This window comes from Natator depressus, chromosome 3 (genome assembly GCF_965152275.1).
Source record: "Natator depressus isolate rNatDep1 chromosome 3, rNatDep2.hap1, whole genome shotgun sequence".
NCBI lineage: Eukaryota > Metazoa > Chordata > Testudines > Cheloniidae > Natator > Natator depressus.
The window spans coordinates 675,997-692,685 of NC_134236.1; the positions used below are offsets into that span (position 1 = coordinate 675,997).

Consider the following 16,689-nt stretch of genomic DNA (forward strand, 5'->3'; position numbering starts at 1 on the left):
TGCCTACAGTTTCAGAAGGATGCTGATAACTAGATAGGATTAAGCAAAGAGCCATGTGTGACCAAAAGCACCCCTGTATTCACACCCTATATACACTACACTGTAATCATCTTTATACAAAATATGCCTTGAAATTAGGGATGTAAAAGGTTAACCGGTAAGTACAGTCTTACAGGTTAACCACCTTAACCATTCACCCCGAGCAGCACCGCCCGGCCAGAGCAGGCCCAGCCCTCGGTACGCTGGCCAGATGGGCCCCAGCCGCTTAAATGGTTAACCATTTAAACAACATTTTTAATCGTTTAAACAGTTAACTTTTTAAACAATAAGGACAGGTTTCAGAGTAACAGCCGTGTTAGTCTGTATTCGCAAAAAGGAGTACTTGTGGCACCTTAGAGACTAACCAATTTATTTGAGCATAAGCTTTCGTGAGCTACAGCTCACTTCATCGGATGCATATGCATCCGATGAAGTGAGCTGTAGCTCACGAAAGCTTATGCTCAAGTAAATTGGTTAGTCTCTAAGGTGCCACAAGTACTCCTTTTCTTTTTAAACAATATTTACATCCCTACTTGAAATATTTGAAAAATAATAACTCACTTGTTGATAACAGCATGGTGAAATATATGTAGCAACATTACATACAAAGTTATGAAATCCCCCTGTAAGATGGTCTTAGGATATGTCCAAAATCTCACAGGCCTGCCCAGGCAGAAATACATTTCTTTCTTCAGGGTGTCTTTACCTCAGTTTACATATAGGTAATGAACAGGATCCTTGAGACCGAAGGGAGACGAGATGGCAGGAGACAAAGCAAATTTGCATTTCAGCAAACATAGGTAAGAAGAGCATGGACCCTTCTTCAACAGATTCCATGTCCTCGTCCTTACTGTTTGAATAAACTTTGCTTTGAGGGGTACTTTCAGAAGAATCCACTTCAAAAGGTTCACTGGACTATAAAGGAAAGGGGCAGAAAACCCCAAGCTCTTTCTCTCTTTCACAAACAAAGGAACCAGCCCTTTGGGGTTTGTTTTTGTTTTTTTGGGGAGGGGGGTTTTTGGGGGGGGGGGTGAGAGAGAAAGGGATCCGAACCTGAAAATTTGGTCAGCCCTGTTGCTGGGAACATGTGGTAAGGATTTTACCTTGAACCATGTCTAGCTTGTTAAAACGCTTTCTAGTAACTAAAACATAGTTATTTCTCTTGTAACCATTTCTGACTTTAATCCCTTATACTTGTACTCACTTCAAATCTAGCTCTTTGTAGTTAAACCTGTTTTATTTTTAACCTAAACTAATCCAGTGCTGTGTTTAAACTGAACTGTTTGGTAAATCCAGTTAAAGCAACAAACTGTTGAATACTGACCCCTTTTCAGGGGCAATGGACCTTTAACATCTGAACTGCCAGGAGAGGCACGAAGAGCAAGTGATAGACAGAGAGAAGGAGGGAAGGGTTGGCGTGGAGATAAGCCGCATGCCTTTGCCATGCTGAGCTCAGGCTGGCAGCAGAGCAAGGAGGACGAGTGATTGTTTTTATTTACAGCCCGCACAGCATTGCAGAAACATCCCAAACATTCAAGGATGGTCCCTACTATGAGGAGCTCACGAAATGGAAGAGAAAATAGACTGACACTTCCTATAAGAAACATCTAGACTTGATACTGGACCGATAACCAGGGATTCGTTTGCTGGGTTAACCAAACTCATCTGCTTTGTAAAGCTCTCTTTACATAATCCAGTGGAAGTTGAAGATAGACAAGTTCACATTGGAAATAAGATGTAAATTTTTAACAGTGAGGATAATTAACCATTGGAACAATTTGCCAAGGGTCATGGGGAGAGGCAGCTCTTGATTTAGTCCTAAGAAGAGCACAAGTTCTGGCCCAAGAGCTGAGCATAGCTGAACTGGTCAGTAAATATAATTACATTATGGTAGCTATTAACATCTGTGTAGGGGGGGAAAATGCCAAAGAAACATACCACAGTAGCATTTAAACAAGAAAAACAGGAACCACACAACTGAGGAAACTAGTTAAACTTAAGTTAAAATGAACAGTCACAAGGGTGAAATGCCTGCAAACTGCATGGAAGCTACCGGCTCAATATCTAGTTGGCAGCCGGTATCGACCGGAGTGCCCAAGGAGTCGGTCCTGGGGCATGTTTTGTTCAACATCTTTATTAATGATCTGGATGATGGGATTAATTGCACCCTCAGCAAGTTCACAGATAACACTAAGCTGCGGGGAGAAGTAGATATGCTGGCGGGTAGGGATAGGCTCCAGAGTGACCTAGACAAATTGGAGGATTGGGCCAAAAGAAATCTGATGAGGTTCAACAAGGACAAGTGCAGAGACCTGCACTTAAGACAGAAGAATCCCATGCACTGCTACAGGCTGGGAACCGACTGGCTAAGTAGCAGTTCTGCAGAAAAGGACCTGGGGATTACAGTGGACAAGAAGCTGGATATGAGTCAGCAGTGTGCCCTTGTTGCCAAGAAGGATAATGGCATATTGGGCTTGTCATAAAAATAAAGGGAAAGGTAACCACCTTTCTGTATACAGAGGCAGAACCCTGTCACCTGTAAAGGGTTAAGAAGCTACGGTAACCTCGCTGGCACCTGACCAAAGTGACCAATGAGGAGACAAGTACTTTCAAATCGGGAGCGGGGGGGAAAAACAAAGGGTCTGGCTGTCTGTGTGATGCTTTTGCCGGGAACAGATCAGGAATGCAGACTCAGAACTTCTGTAAAGTTAGTCAGTAATCTAGCTAGAAATGTGTTGGATTTCCTTTTGTTTAATGGCTGGTAAAATACGCTGTGCTGGATAGAACGTATATTCCTGTTCGTGTGTCTTTTTGTAACTTAAGGTTTTGCCTAGAAAGATTCTCTATGTTTTGAATCTGATTACCCTGTAAGGTATTTACCATCCTGATTTTACAAAGGTGATTCTTTTACCTTTTCTTTAAGCACTTGAGATAACCTGCGATCAGCAGGTTCTCTCAAGTGCTTATATACGAATGCACAAAGCCTTGGAAACAAGCAGGGAGAACTGGAGGTCCTGGTGATGTCAGGGAATTATGACGTGATTGGAATAACAGAGACTTGGTGGGACAACTCACATGACTGGAGTACTGTCATGGATGGTTATAAATTGTTCAGGAAGGACAGGCAGGACAGAAAAGGTGGGGGAGTAGCACTGTATGTAAGGGAGCAGTATGACTGCTCAGAGCTCCGGTACGAAACTGCAGAAAAACCTGAGTGTCTCTGGATTAAGTTTAGAAGTGTGAGCAACAAGAGTGATGTAGTGGTGGGAGTCTGCTATAGACCACCGGACCAGGGGGATGAGGTGGATGAGGCTTTCTTCCGGCAACTCACAGAAGCTACTAGATCGCACGCCCTGGTTCTCATGGGTGACTTTAATTTTCCTGATATTTGCTGGGAGAGCAATACAGCGGTGCATAGACAATCCAGGAAGTTTTTGGAAAGCATAGGGGACAATTTCCTGGTGCAAGTGCTAGATGAGCCAACTAGGGGGGGGAGCTTTTCTTGACCTGCTGCTCACAAACAGGGAAGAATTAGTGGGGGAAGCAAAAGTGGATGGGAATCTGGGAGGCAGTGACCATGAGATGCTCGAGTTCAGGATCCTGACACAGGGAAGAAAGGTAAGCAGCAGGATACGGACCCTGGACTTCAGGAAAGCAGACTTCGACTCCCTCAGGGAACAGATGGCCAGGATCCCCTGGGGGACTAACATGAAGGGGAAGGGAGTCCAGGAGAGCTGGCTGTATTTCAAGGAATCCCTGTTGAGGTTACAGGGACAAACCATCCCGATGAGTCGAAAGAATAGTAAATATGGCAGGCGACCAACTTGGCTTAATGGTGAAATCCTAGCGGATCTTAAACATAAAAAAGAAGCTTACAAGAAGTGGAAGGTTGGACATATGACCAGGGAAGAGTATAAAAATATTGCTCGGGCATGTAGGAATGAAATCAGGAGGCCCAAATCGCACCTGGAGCTGCAGCTAGCAAGAGATGTCAAGAGTAACAAGAAGGGTTTCTTCAGGTATGTTGGCAACAAGAAGAAAGCCAAGGAAAGTGTGGGCCCCTTACTGAATGAGGGAGGCAACCTAGTGACAGAGGATGTGGAAAAAGCTAATGTGCTCAATGCTTTTTTTGCCTCTGTCTTCACTAACAAGGACAGCTCCCAGACTGCTGCGCTGGGCATCGCAACATGGGGAGTAGATGGCCAGCCCTCTGTGGAGAAAGAGGTGGTCAGGGACTATTTAGAAAAGCTGGACGTGCACAAGTCCATGGGGCCGGACGAGTTGCATCCGAGAGTGCTAAAGAAATTGGCGGATGTGATTGCAGAGCCATTGGCCATTATCTTTGAAAACTCGTGGCGAATGGGGGAAGTCCCAGATGACTGGAAAAAGGCTAATGTAGTGCCAATCTTTAAAAAAGGGAAGAAGGAGGATCCTGGGAACTACAGGCCAGTCAGCCTCACCTCAGTCCCCGGAAAAATCATGGAGCAGGTCCTCAAGGAATCAATCCTGAAGCACTTACACGAGAGGAAAGTGATCAGGAACAGTCAGCATGGATTCACCAAGGGAAGGTCATGCCTGACTAATCTAATCGCCTTCTATGATGAGATTACTGATTCTATGGATGAAGGGAAAGCAGTGGATGTATTGTTTCTTGACTTTAGCAAAGCTTTTGACACGGTCTCCCACAGTATTCTTGTCAGCAAGTTAAAGAAGTATGGGCTGGATGAATGGACTATAAGGTGGGTAGAAAGTTGGCTAGATTGTCGGGCTCAACGGGTAGTGATCAATGGCTCCATGTCTAGTTGGCAGCCGGTGTCAAGTGGAGTGCCCCAGGGGTCGGTCCTGGGGCCGGTTTTGTTCAATATCTTCATAAATGATCTGGAGGATGGTGTGGATTGCACTCTCAGCAAATTTGCGGATGATACTAAACTGGGAGGAGTGGTAGATACGTTGGAGGACAGAGATGGGATACAGAGGGACCTGGACAAATTGGAGGATTGGGCCAAAAGAAACCTGATGAGGTTCAATGAGGATAAATGCAGGGTCCTGCACTTAGGACGGAAGAACCCAATGCACAGCTACAGACTAGGGACCGAATGGCTAGGCAGCAGTTCTGCGGAAAAGGACCTAGGGGTTACAGTGGACGAGAAGCTGGATATGAGTCAGCAGTGTGCCCTTGTTGCCAAGAAGGCCAATGGCATTTTGGAATGTATAAGTAGGGGCATAGCGAGCAGATCGAGGGACGTGATTGTTCCCCTCTATTCGACATTGGTGAGGCCTCATCTGGAGTACTGTGTCCAGTTTTGGGCCCCACACTACAAGAAGAATGTGGATAAATTGGAGAGAGTCCAGCGAAGGGCAACAAAAATGATTAGGGGTCTGGAACACATGACTTATGAGGAGAGGCTGAGGGAACTGGGATTGTTTAGTCTGCAGAAGAGAAGAATGAGGGGGGATTTGATAGCTGCTTTCAACTACCCGAGAGGTGGTTCCAAAGAGGATGGTTCTAGACTATTCTCAGTGGTAGAAGATGACAGGACAAGGAGTAATGGTCTCAAGTTGCAGTGGGGGAGGTTTAGGTTGGATATTAGGAAAAACTTTTTCACTAAGAGGGTGGTGAAACACTGGAATGCGTTACCTAGGGAGGTGGTAGAATCTCCTTCCTTAGAAGTTTTTAAGGTCAGGCTTGACAAAGCCCTGGCTGGGATGATTTAATTGGGGATTGGTCCTGCTTTGAGCAGGGGGTTGGACTAGATGACCTCCTGAGGTCCCTTCCAACCCTGATATTCTATGATTCTATGATTCTATGAAATCACATCTCTTTCGCTTCAGCCAGGCTAAGTTGCACCTTCAATTCTGATAAATCACTGCCTTACCTACTCACAGGGCTATCATACCTCATCAGGTTATTATTCAGAATGTTCACAATTGCCAGAAGGCACTCTGGTTTCAAACCCCTACTCCTGTGAAGTGGTAATTATAACATACCAATAAAATAGTGACCTTGAATAAGAGAGAACATGGCCTTAAATGTTGAACAAGGAGATGTGCACCTCTTTGGAACAACAGCTAGAATTCAGACATTCAGTTCAGTCCAGGTACTTCAGAGGGCAAATCAAGCAGAATTTCTCAATCAAGACAAAACTTCAGATCCAAGCTTCAACAGTAAACCGGGAGGATAATTTTAACTGTTTCGGTGTATTAAGTGTTTTTAAATCTGCAGGACTAGGGTAATTGGCTGAGGAGCTCTCTGAACCATTAATATTGATGTTTTACAAATGTTAGAACACCAGAGACATTCCAGAGGACTGGAAAAGTGCTGCCAGGGTTTACAACGGGTAAACCTTTACGAGCCAGGTAACTACAGACCAGTTAGCCTGACGTCTGTCCTGGGAAAACCACAGAAAGGCTGATATAGACACAATCCATAAAGAATGCAAGCATGTCATCACAGCAACAGACTACTCGTCAAACTAGGAAAGAAGGCAGAACAAGATCCAACAGCTCAAAGCTGAAGCTAAAGAAATCCAGACTAGAAATATGGGTCACTTAAAAAAAAAATACGAAAAACAGTGAGCTTAACCAACCACTGGAACAACTTACCTAAGGACATAGTGGATTCTCCCTCACTTGGAATCTTTAAATCAAGGCTGGAGATCCTTTTAAAGATCTGTTACAACTCAAACAGAACTCACAGCTTGATGCAGGAACTACTGTGTGAGGCATTCTAGCTCGTGTGATGCAGGTGGTCAGACTGGATTTTCATAATGATCCCTTTTGACTTCTACTGATGCTCTCTCAAATTGGGCAACTCGCTGCACCACTTTAAGATCCCAGAGAGCATAGCATAAAGTTAATGTTGAGTAATAAACATTCTGACGGATAAGATGAAACCATCAAAGCTAGCTTTGAACATGACATAACTAAAAGCTCCTTTTCACACAGAACTTGCTGACAACCTCCTTTGGACATGGCACTATTCCAGTTCAAACAGACTACTAATCTCATTATAGCCCAGTTACTCCTACCTCAGGGCTTATCTGGGCCTCATCACTGTAATGCCGATGCCATGCCAGTATTTAAAGATATACATCATGGTCTTTCTTCCTAGCCTGTTGGAGAACTTGCTTGCCATGCTCATCTGGGATACTTGAGCTGACAGCACAATTGTCAACTCCCAATAGCTGTTGGGGTGCATAATTCTCAGAGAAGGGCTCTGATTATGGAAGATCAGGCTGACAATTCTTGCCGCCTTGCCAGCATGCTGCCAGATGGGCCTGTTTAAGCTGGCATTTCCCTAAACAAGGAGTTTTCAACCTTTTTTCATTTGTGGACCCTAAACATTTTTAATGGAGGTGTGGACCCCTTTGGAAATCTTAGGCATAGTCTGCAGACCCCCAGGGGTCCACGGACCACAGGCTGAAAACCACTGCCCTAAACACTTGGCTGTAAAACACACCCAACGCAGCATGACTCAGCCACCAGCCTCTACCACTGTAAGAAACTGGCTGAAAAAGAGAATTGCTACCTTCTGGAGGTGACTGAGGTATCACGGATATTATGAAGTACTCTAACACCACACAACATTTATTCATACAGTATCCCATTCACCATCAAGTACCCTATCCAGAAACCAAAAGGACAAGTCATCAGCCAAATCTGAGTGGTGGGGTCAGAGCTCCAGATGGACTTATTTAATGAAGTACACAGCTGGAAAGACCCAGCCTTATCACCTGTTGACAAACACATCCCTCACATGACAGTCAATGCAATGCCTAAACCTTTAACCACAATCAAGAAAGCTCACACTTTAAAAAAGACCAAAATCTGTCTTAGATGGAAGTGAAAGCAGCTATAAGCACATATATAACAAATGGAAGAAAGGGGAAGTTGACAATGAATATTAAACCAGATGCTAGAAAGTATAGAAAATTGATAAAGGAAGCAAAAGAACAGAAGAACTCTATGGCTAGCAGAGTTCAGGACAATAAGGTTTTGTTCTGGTTCTTAATATACCAAAAACAAAAAACCCAAAAAACAAAAACCCAAAAGAATGCTAACACTGGTATTTGATCCAAACCATTACCAAATGGAAATGGTAGAATTGGCAACAAAAATGCAGAAAAGACTGAAGCGTTCAGTAAAGATTTGTTCTATATTTGGGAAAAAGTCAAACACTCATGTCATGATGAAACCTTCAATTCCAATAGTAACTCAGACGATGTTAAGCAGCAACTACTAATGCTAGACATTTTAAAATGAGCAAGTCTGAATAACTTACCTCCAAAAGTTTTTAAAGAGCTGTCTAGAAACCTCTCTGGACCATTAATATTGATTTTTAATAAGTCTTGGATAACAGGGAGAGTTCCAGAGGACTGGAAGAAAGCTAATGTGCCAATATTTAAAAAGGTAAATAGGACAGCCTGGATAACTACAGGCCAAGTCAGCCTAACACCGAACCAAAAATCAATCAGGCAAATAATGGAATGGCTGACACAGGACTCTTAATAAAGAATTAAAGGAAGATAATAGGACAATCAATATTGTATAGAAAATAGTCAAATTTATTTTTTTATATTACAAGTTTGGGTAACAAAGATAATAGTAAAAAGAAAAGGAGGACTTGTGGCACCTTAGAGACTAAAATTTATTTGAGCATAAGCTTTCGTGAGCTACAGCTCACTTCATCGGAAGTAATAGTGTTGATGTAATATACTTAGACTTCTGTAAGTCACTTAACTTGGTACTTGGGATGTAAAAGGTTAATCGGTAAGCATTAGTCTTACTGGTTAACCCGCCTTAATCGTTAACCACGACCCCAGCCGCACCACAGCTGGCCGCATCGACCCCAGCACCATCGACCCCAGCTGCTCAATCGGTTAACCGTTTAAACAACATTTTAAACAGTATTTACATCCCTACTTAATACTACAAGTATTTTGATTAAGAAACTAGAATATAAATTTAATATGGCACATATTAAATGGATAAAAATCCTGTCAAACTGATGGGTCTCAAAATGTAATTGTAAAAGTGAAATAGTCATCAACCAAGTGTGCTTCCAGGGGATTTGTCCTTGGCATTATGGTATAACATTTTTATCAACATGGACAAAAACATAAAACCATCACTGGTAAAGCTCGTAGATGACACAAAAATTAGAAGTGGTAAATAATGAAGAAGAAAAGTCACTTATTCTGGATTGCTTGGAAAACTGGGTGCAAGCAAGCAGTGTTTGTTTTAAAAGACAAATGTAAATGTATCCATCTAGGAACAAAGAATGTAGGCCATATTTACAGGATGGAGGACTCTATCCACGGAAGCAGTGACTCTGAGAAAGACCTGGGGGTTGTACTGGATTACCAGCTGAACATGAGCTCCCAGCCATGAGATTCAGTATCCAAAAGGGCTAATGAGATCATTGGATGCATAAATAGGGGAATCTCAAGTAGGAGCAAAGAGGTTATTTTACCTGTGTATTTGGCCCTGGTGTGACCACTACTGGATTACTGGGTCCAGTTCCGCTTTGCACAATTCAAGAAATATGTTGATAAACTGGAGATAGTTCTGAGAAGAGCCATAAGAATGACTCAAGGATGAAAAAACAGGTCTTATAGTGACAGACAAGGAGCCCAATTTATTCATCTTAACAAGAGAGGGTTAAGGGGTGAGTTGATAATCTATAAGTATCTACATGGGGAACAAATATTAAACAACAGGCTCTTCGATTTAGCAGAGATAGGTAGAGCATGATTCCATGGTTGGCAGCCGAAGCTAGACCAGCCTCTCTCAAATGCAGCCACCATGGCCGTATGCAGCCACCAGGGGCTTTTCTTGCGGCCACAGTCTCCTGGGTGATGATGGGGGAGGGGAAGCAGTGGCCCCTCCCCCAGGGCCTGGTCCCTACCCCTTCCGGAGTCCCAAACAGTGGAGGAGCAGGCAACCAGGATGAGTTCTCCACCTTCCTATGGGTGGTGGGGCTCAGGCTTCAGCCCTAGGGTGGTGGGCAGAAGGCTCTAGCTGTGCGGCAGTGGGCTCCATCCCACAGCCACCGGGCTCTGGCCCTGGGCTTGCCCTCCCATGTTGCCCCTGATCCCACTGCCTCCTCCAGTCCCCAGCTGTGCAGCGGGACCCCAGGCTCCAATCCCAGGCTCACCTCCCCACCACCGATTGCCCTGACCCACGCTGCCTCCTCCAGGCCTCCACCCAGCCCCCACAACTCCCTATCTATCTCCCCAGACAGGGCTTAATTTGCCCTCCAGCTTGCTAGGGCTGAGTAAGTCTGCTGTGAAAAGTGATATTAACTAATATACAACTACCAATTTTCATAGTAGCAAGCTCACTAGCTAGCCAGTCTGGGGAAAAAAAGAAAAAACTAAAAAAATCATAACAGTATGTGTGTCTATTCTGTTTAGGTCCAGTAAGGAATCTAGACAACTGTGTATTATTTTTATTGTTGAGTCTTCAATAAAACCTACATAAACAAATTACAATGATTTGGACATGTATATGTGCATATTTATTTGTTTTTTCTAGAGTTAATTAAGTATTTTAGGGAAAATTGTCAGAGCGGCCACCAGCAAGAGTTGGTGGTCGCACTCTGAGGCCACCAAAAAATTTGTTGTGAGATCTGCTGAGCTAGACAAATTCAGACCAGAAATAAGACAAGGGGTTTTTTGGGTTTTTTTTGTTTGACAGTAAGGTAATTAAACCACAAACAATTTACCAAAGGTTGTGGAAGATTCACCATCACTGACAATTTTTAAATCAAGATCGGATGCTTTTAGAAAAGTTCTCTGGCCTATGTTATAAGCAGGTCAGACGAGATGATCACAATAGTCCCTTCTGGCCTTGAAATCTATAAATCAAATGGGTGTTTCTCTAGCTGGGTGCCACAGGGTTTGATTTCGGCCCTAGGCTACATGGTATCTTTTTCAATGACCTAGAATAAAACAAAATCATCACTGATGACATTTCAAGATGACACACAAGATAGGAGAGTGGTAAATAATCAAGAGGACAGGTCACAGATACAGAGCAAACTGGACTGCTTGGTAAGCTGCATGCAAGCAAACAATATGCATTTCAACAAGGACAAATGTAAAGTCACATCGAGGAACAAAGAATGTAGGCCATATATACAAGACAGTGGACTCTATTCTAGGAAGCAGTGAGTCTGAAAAAGTCTTGGGGACCATGGTAATTATCAGCTGAACAAACTCCCAATGTGATGTTTGGATAGAAGGGCTAATGCAATCCTTGGATGCATAAACAGGGGAATCAAGTAGAAGTAGAGAGGTTCTATTACTGGTGCCACTGTTCCTGGAATACTATCTCCAATACTGGGGTCTGCAATTCAAGAAGGTTGATAAATTTAAGAGGGTTCAGAGAAGAGCCACAAGAACAACTGAAGAATTACAGAACATGTCTTACAGTAAGAGATTCCAGGAGCTCAATCTATTTAGCTCAGCACCGAGAAGATTAAAGGGTGACTATTACAGTATACAAGTACATACATGGGGAACAGAAATTTGATAGGAGACAGCTCTCCAATCCAACAGAAAAAAGTCTAAACAAGACCCAAGGGCTGGAATCTGAAGCTAGACCAATTCAGACTGCAAATAAGACATATGTTTTCAACTGGGAGGATTAAGCACTTTTGGAAGCGCTTACCAAAGGGCTGCGGTGGAGTCTCTATCTTTTAAATAATGTTTTTTCTAAAAGATTTGCCCTAGTTCAAACAGGAATTAATTCAGGGCAAGCCTATAGCTTGTGCTATACAGGAGGTCAGACAGATGACCACAGGGATCCCTTCTGACTTTAAACCAGGGGTCTCAAACTCAAATGACCACGAGGGCCACATGAGGACTAGTACATTGGCCCGAGGGCTGCACCACTGATCACCCCCCCACCCTGCCCTGGCCCTGCCCCGATTCCAACCCCTTCCCTGAAATCCCCACCCCAACTCCCCCCGCCCCGCCCCCAGGGCGTGCAGGGTGCGGCAGGGAGCTCAGGGCAGGGTGCTGGAGGTGGTTCAGGGCAGGGGGTTGGGGTGCAGGAGGGGTGCCTGAGGGGGCTCGGCTGCAGGAGGATTTCAGGAGGGCAGGTCCAGCCTGGCGCGCACCGGGGTCAGGGCAGGCTCCCTGCCTGCCTGCCCTGCCCCCGCGCCGCTCCAGGAAGTGGCCAGGACCTCGAGGGGCACAGGGGTCTGCATGTTGCCCTGGCCGCTCCTCCAGGTACCTCCCCCGAAGCTCCCATTGGCCGCGGTTCCCCGTTCCAGTGCGCGCCGGGCTGGAGCCACTCTAGGTAAATGCTGGGGGGGCGGGGGTGCCACGGGGAGCTGGTGGGCCAAAGAAAATAGCATGTTTGAGACCCCTGCTTTAAATCATGAATCTACGTATAATCCCACAGAGTAACTGAGCATGCTCCATGCCAGGTCTGAAGGGGCTGAGCAGGACTTACCTTGCAATTGCTCCTCCCAGCTGCCAGGGGTGCTATGGCACCAAGCACCAGAAGTGAGAGCTGGGAGACTGTCTCCTATACTGTGAATGCTCCCCCTGCTGGTGCCCAGGCAGCAAGCCAGATGCAGAGGGATGGTGGAACAAAACACTAGACAGACGGCAGAAGCTAGAGCACCAAGGGGCAAAGAAAAGGGGGCAGGGAAGGACAGGAGCAGAGAACATCGGCAAAAGATGGGGGGAAATCACTCCAGAAAAGGGTCCGACCACTGCAGCATGCTCACTTTCCTACAAGTCCAGTTCCAAGGTTTGTTACTGAGCCATGGCATTCCTCTGATGTCTAGTCTCATCACCTCTAGCAGCAGGTCCACACTGAACATAAGCCTCCTACTCTTGCAGCAAAGCCATCCACTATGACCTGCACATTTCCCAGGGTCACTACCCTTGATATCAGCAGATCTTTGATTGCGTGGGCTACTTGCATCACAGCAGCCCCCACAGTAGATTTGCCCACTCCAAATTGATTCCCAACTGACCGGTAGCTGTCTGGCGTTGCAAGCTTCCACAGGGCTATCGCCACTCGCTTCTCAACTGTGAGGGCTGCTGTCATCTTGGTATTCTTGTGCCTCAGGGCAGGGGAAAGCAAGTCACAAAGTTCCATGAAAGTGCCCTTACGCATGCGAAAGTTTCGCAGCCACTGGGAATCGTCCCAGACCTGCAACACTACGCGGTCCCACCAGTCTGTGCTTGTTTCCCGAGCCCAGAATCGACGTTCCACTGCATGAACCTGCCCCATTAGCACCATGATGCCCACATTGCCAGGGCCCGTGCTTTGAGAGAAGTCTGTATCCATGTCCTCATCACTCTCGTCACCACGCTGACATCGCCTACTCACCCAGTTTCGCTTTGCCAGGTTCTGGTGCTGCATATACTGCTGGATAATGCGTGTGGTGTTTAATGTGCTCCTAATTGCCAAAGTGAGCTGAGCGGACTCCATGCTTGCCGTGGTATGGCGTCTGCACAGAAAAGAGGCGCGGAACGATTATCTGCCGTTACTCTGACGGAAGGAGGGGCGACTGACGACATGGCTTACAGGGTTGGCTTACAGGAAATTAAAATCAACAAAGGGGGTGGCTTTGCGAGAAACTGAATGGCCCCCTTAAGGATAGGGCTCAAAACTGGGTTTAGCAGGCCGTTGATTTCACAGAGTGAAGGAGGAGAAAAAGAATACAAAACAAATCTGGTCTATTTCTTGTTTTGATCCACTTCATCTATCTTTATACATCTTGCTGGCAGCAGACTGTGCAGTATGACCGCTAGCCATCGTCATCTCCTGGGTGCTCGGCAGAAGACGGTGCAGCATGACGACTAGCCATCGTCTTCTGCTGGCTGGAGGTTAAAAGACAGAGCACTGCCGGTAGGTCTGAATCTCCATGAGACGAAACTTAAAAGGGAAATGACCTGGCTGAGTCACGCCCATGTTTGCCCAGGAGCCCCTGACCTCATCGAGGTCGGCTAAAAGAGCACTCTGGACTACGGCGACAACAGCTACCAGTCATACTGCACTGTCTGCTGCCAAAAGGCAATGAGCTGCTGCTGTGTAGCAATGCAGTCCCACGTCTGCCAGCACCCAGGAGACATATGGTGACGGTTAGCTGAGCGGGCTCCATGCTTGCCGGGGTATGGCGTCTGCACAGGTAACTCAAGAAAAAAAGGCGCGAAACGATTGTCTGCCCTTGCTTTCACGGAGGGAGGGAGGGAAAGGGGACCTGACGATATGTACCCAGAACCACCCGCGACAATGTTTTAGCCCCATCAGGCACTGGGATTTCTACCCAGAATTCAAATGGGCAGCGGAGACTGCGGGAACTGTGGGATAGCCACCCACAGTGCAACGCTCCGGAAGTCTATGGTTGCCTTGGTATTGTGGACACACTCCGCCGACTACATGCACTTAGAGCATTTGTGGGGGGACACACACAATCGACTGTATAAAAACACTTTCTACAAAACCGACTTCTATAAATTCAACCTAATTTTGTAGTGTAGACATACCCTCTCTCTCTCTCCAAGACAGACATCCTGCCATCACTTCCCAAATTCTACTGTATAACTTGTGCATCATTAGGATCAAGGGGTGGGATTTATGTTGTGTGCAGTCCATAATGTGTACATAGTTTAGTGCTGCTGTCAGTGGCAATACAGAGGCAGAGGACACAAAATAGAAGTAACAATCATATTCTAGTGGTCAATATGGGAGTTTTGACCCCCATCAAATCCATTGTAGCTTCAGGCAAAGAAGACAGAATGGTTGAGTGACCTTGTGCATTAAGGGGGGGGAAGGGGGGGGAGGGAGTCCAAGATACCAAAGTAATCCCTGTCCTAGTTCCTGCAACACTAAACACGTACACTGTGAAGTGACAAATGCAACTTACATGCCGCCTGTCAGAGATATGAAAATGACAATATGACATGCCCTGAACACCAGGTGATAAATTCAAAGAGTGGAAAAAATGACCAAGTCCAACTGGATGCATGAAGAACAGCTACACACTGGCTAACATTTTCAAGTGCATCTAAATGACTGAGGAGTCTAATTCCCAGCTCTCATGAGCCAAAAGTGCGAGGGGATAATGCAGTAAAACTCATTCCAGTCTTTTGGTCTAGCTCTCAAGAGACTAGCTGAGAAAGCCTGAGGTTCGAAGGAGGTCTCACTGCTGTTCCAGCGAAACTGAGGTCCCATGAGGGTTTTTTTTTTCCCTCCGCAGGTGTCTCCAAGACCACTGAGTAGCTAACAATACAGCATTTCCCAGGGGACACTGCCGTACGTTATCGGTTGAGATCTTAGCTTTGTTTATAGGCAGGATGGTGTAATAACTATGAAGTAACACCTCCTGAGGGCTCCAAGCCTGGCAGCCATGAGGTGGGCAATCAGTGCCCAGTGCAGAAGGATTTTCTGGGTGATGGTGCTGAAGCTGCTCCCAACAACAGGTTGCATTTTGTCCCAACGTATGTCCCCACTGCAGCGCTGTAACGTGCTTACTGACACCATGCTCCTTATGTGCCACACCTTCCCCTCCACACTCCAGAGCAGCCTGCTGGGGAGAGGGATTTGTCCAGTCACTTGACACTTTTCAGAGCCAGACTCTCAGCACAATATGCTGCCACCTAATTCTTAGCTCCCTTGCAGATCAGACTCTGGAAAAAGGAGATCTGCTATACTGCTAAGATCACATGACACCCAATAACTTCACCATCAACGCGAAGAGACTCTGGACCAGCCACCTTGGAAGAGGCTTTGGTCTACCCCTACTGTAGAACATCTGCAGACATGGGGAACCCACAGAGTTTATTCTGACAGCCACTTAGGTGGTGGTGACTAGGGTTTGGGGAAAGCGGAGCATTGCCCCATAATCGTTCCCATTTGACAGAAGGTGGAACAGGATCACTAAGGGTGGACTCCTTGTTTGTTTCCTCATGTCAAACCCAACACGGTTATGAATTAAGTAAACCAAGGGGGCAATCTAACAGCCCCTGCCATTGCTCCACCCAAAAGCTTCAGCAAACTCCCTGCCCACAAACACACATGTGAGCTCAGGTGAGCTCACTGAATGCCAAAGGCCTGGCTAGGGAGAGATGGGCCTCATTTCACAGCTATGGGCTCACCTGGGTGGAAGATCTGCCTAGTCACCAGGTGCAGAACACATTTCGTTGAAACATTCAGATTGAAAACAAAATGTCTATGGGGTTAAAGCTACAAGCAAGCGGCAGGGTGTTCGAGCAAGAAGCAGAGCCTGGTCTAAGTCTGGCCCTCAGCCAAGCCCCACAGAGCAGCAGCAGGTAAGAGCCCGATGTACATGGAGAGCTTGGCTTCGAGCAGTCAAAACAATGCATTTATCTCGCTTGACATGCAAGAGCTGGCATGCAATGGGGGCCACAGACTAGTGCAGTCTAAGAACAAGGAGAAGGGACAGAACTAACATTTAGAAGACTTCACACAAGGCAGTGTCCCTCTCTGTAAGGCTTTGGCTGGGAGCACAAGGAATAGATTATCTCCCAGAACAGGACAAGGCTATTGCTGGCAGGGGGGCCTATGCTGGACAGTTTTATACACCAGCCTTATAGCAAGGGAACACCGTATAGATAAGTTATATTATATATATATATATATATATATAATGAACATTATATA

The 16,689-nt window shown here is 45.8% G+C and overlaps 1 protein-coding gene across 2 annotated transcripts in view; it reads right to left on the reverse strand.

Annotated features, from left to right (window-relative positions):
- The window catches only part of NRBP1 (nuclear receptor binding protein 1), a 75,002-nt gene that overhangs the window by 29,370 nt on the left and 28,943 nt on the right, over nt 1-16,689 (reverse strand). The window lies entirely within an intron of this gene.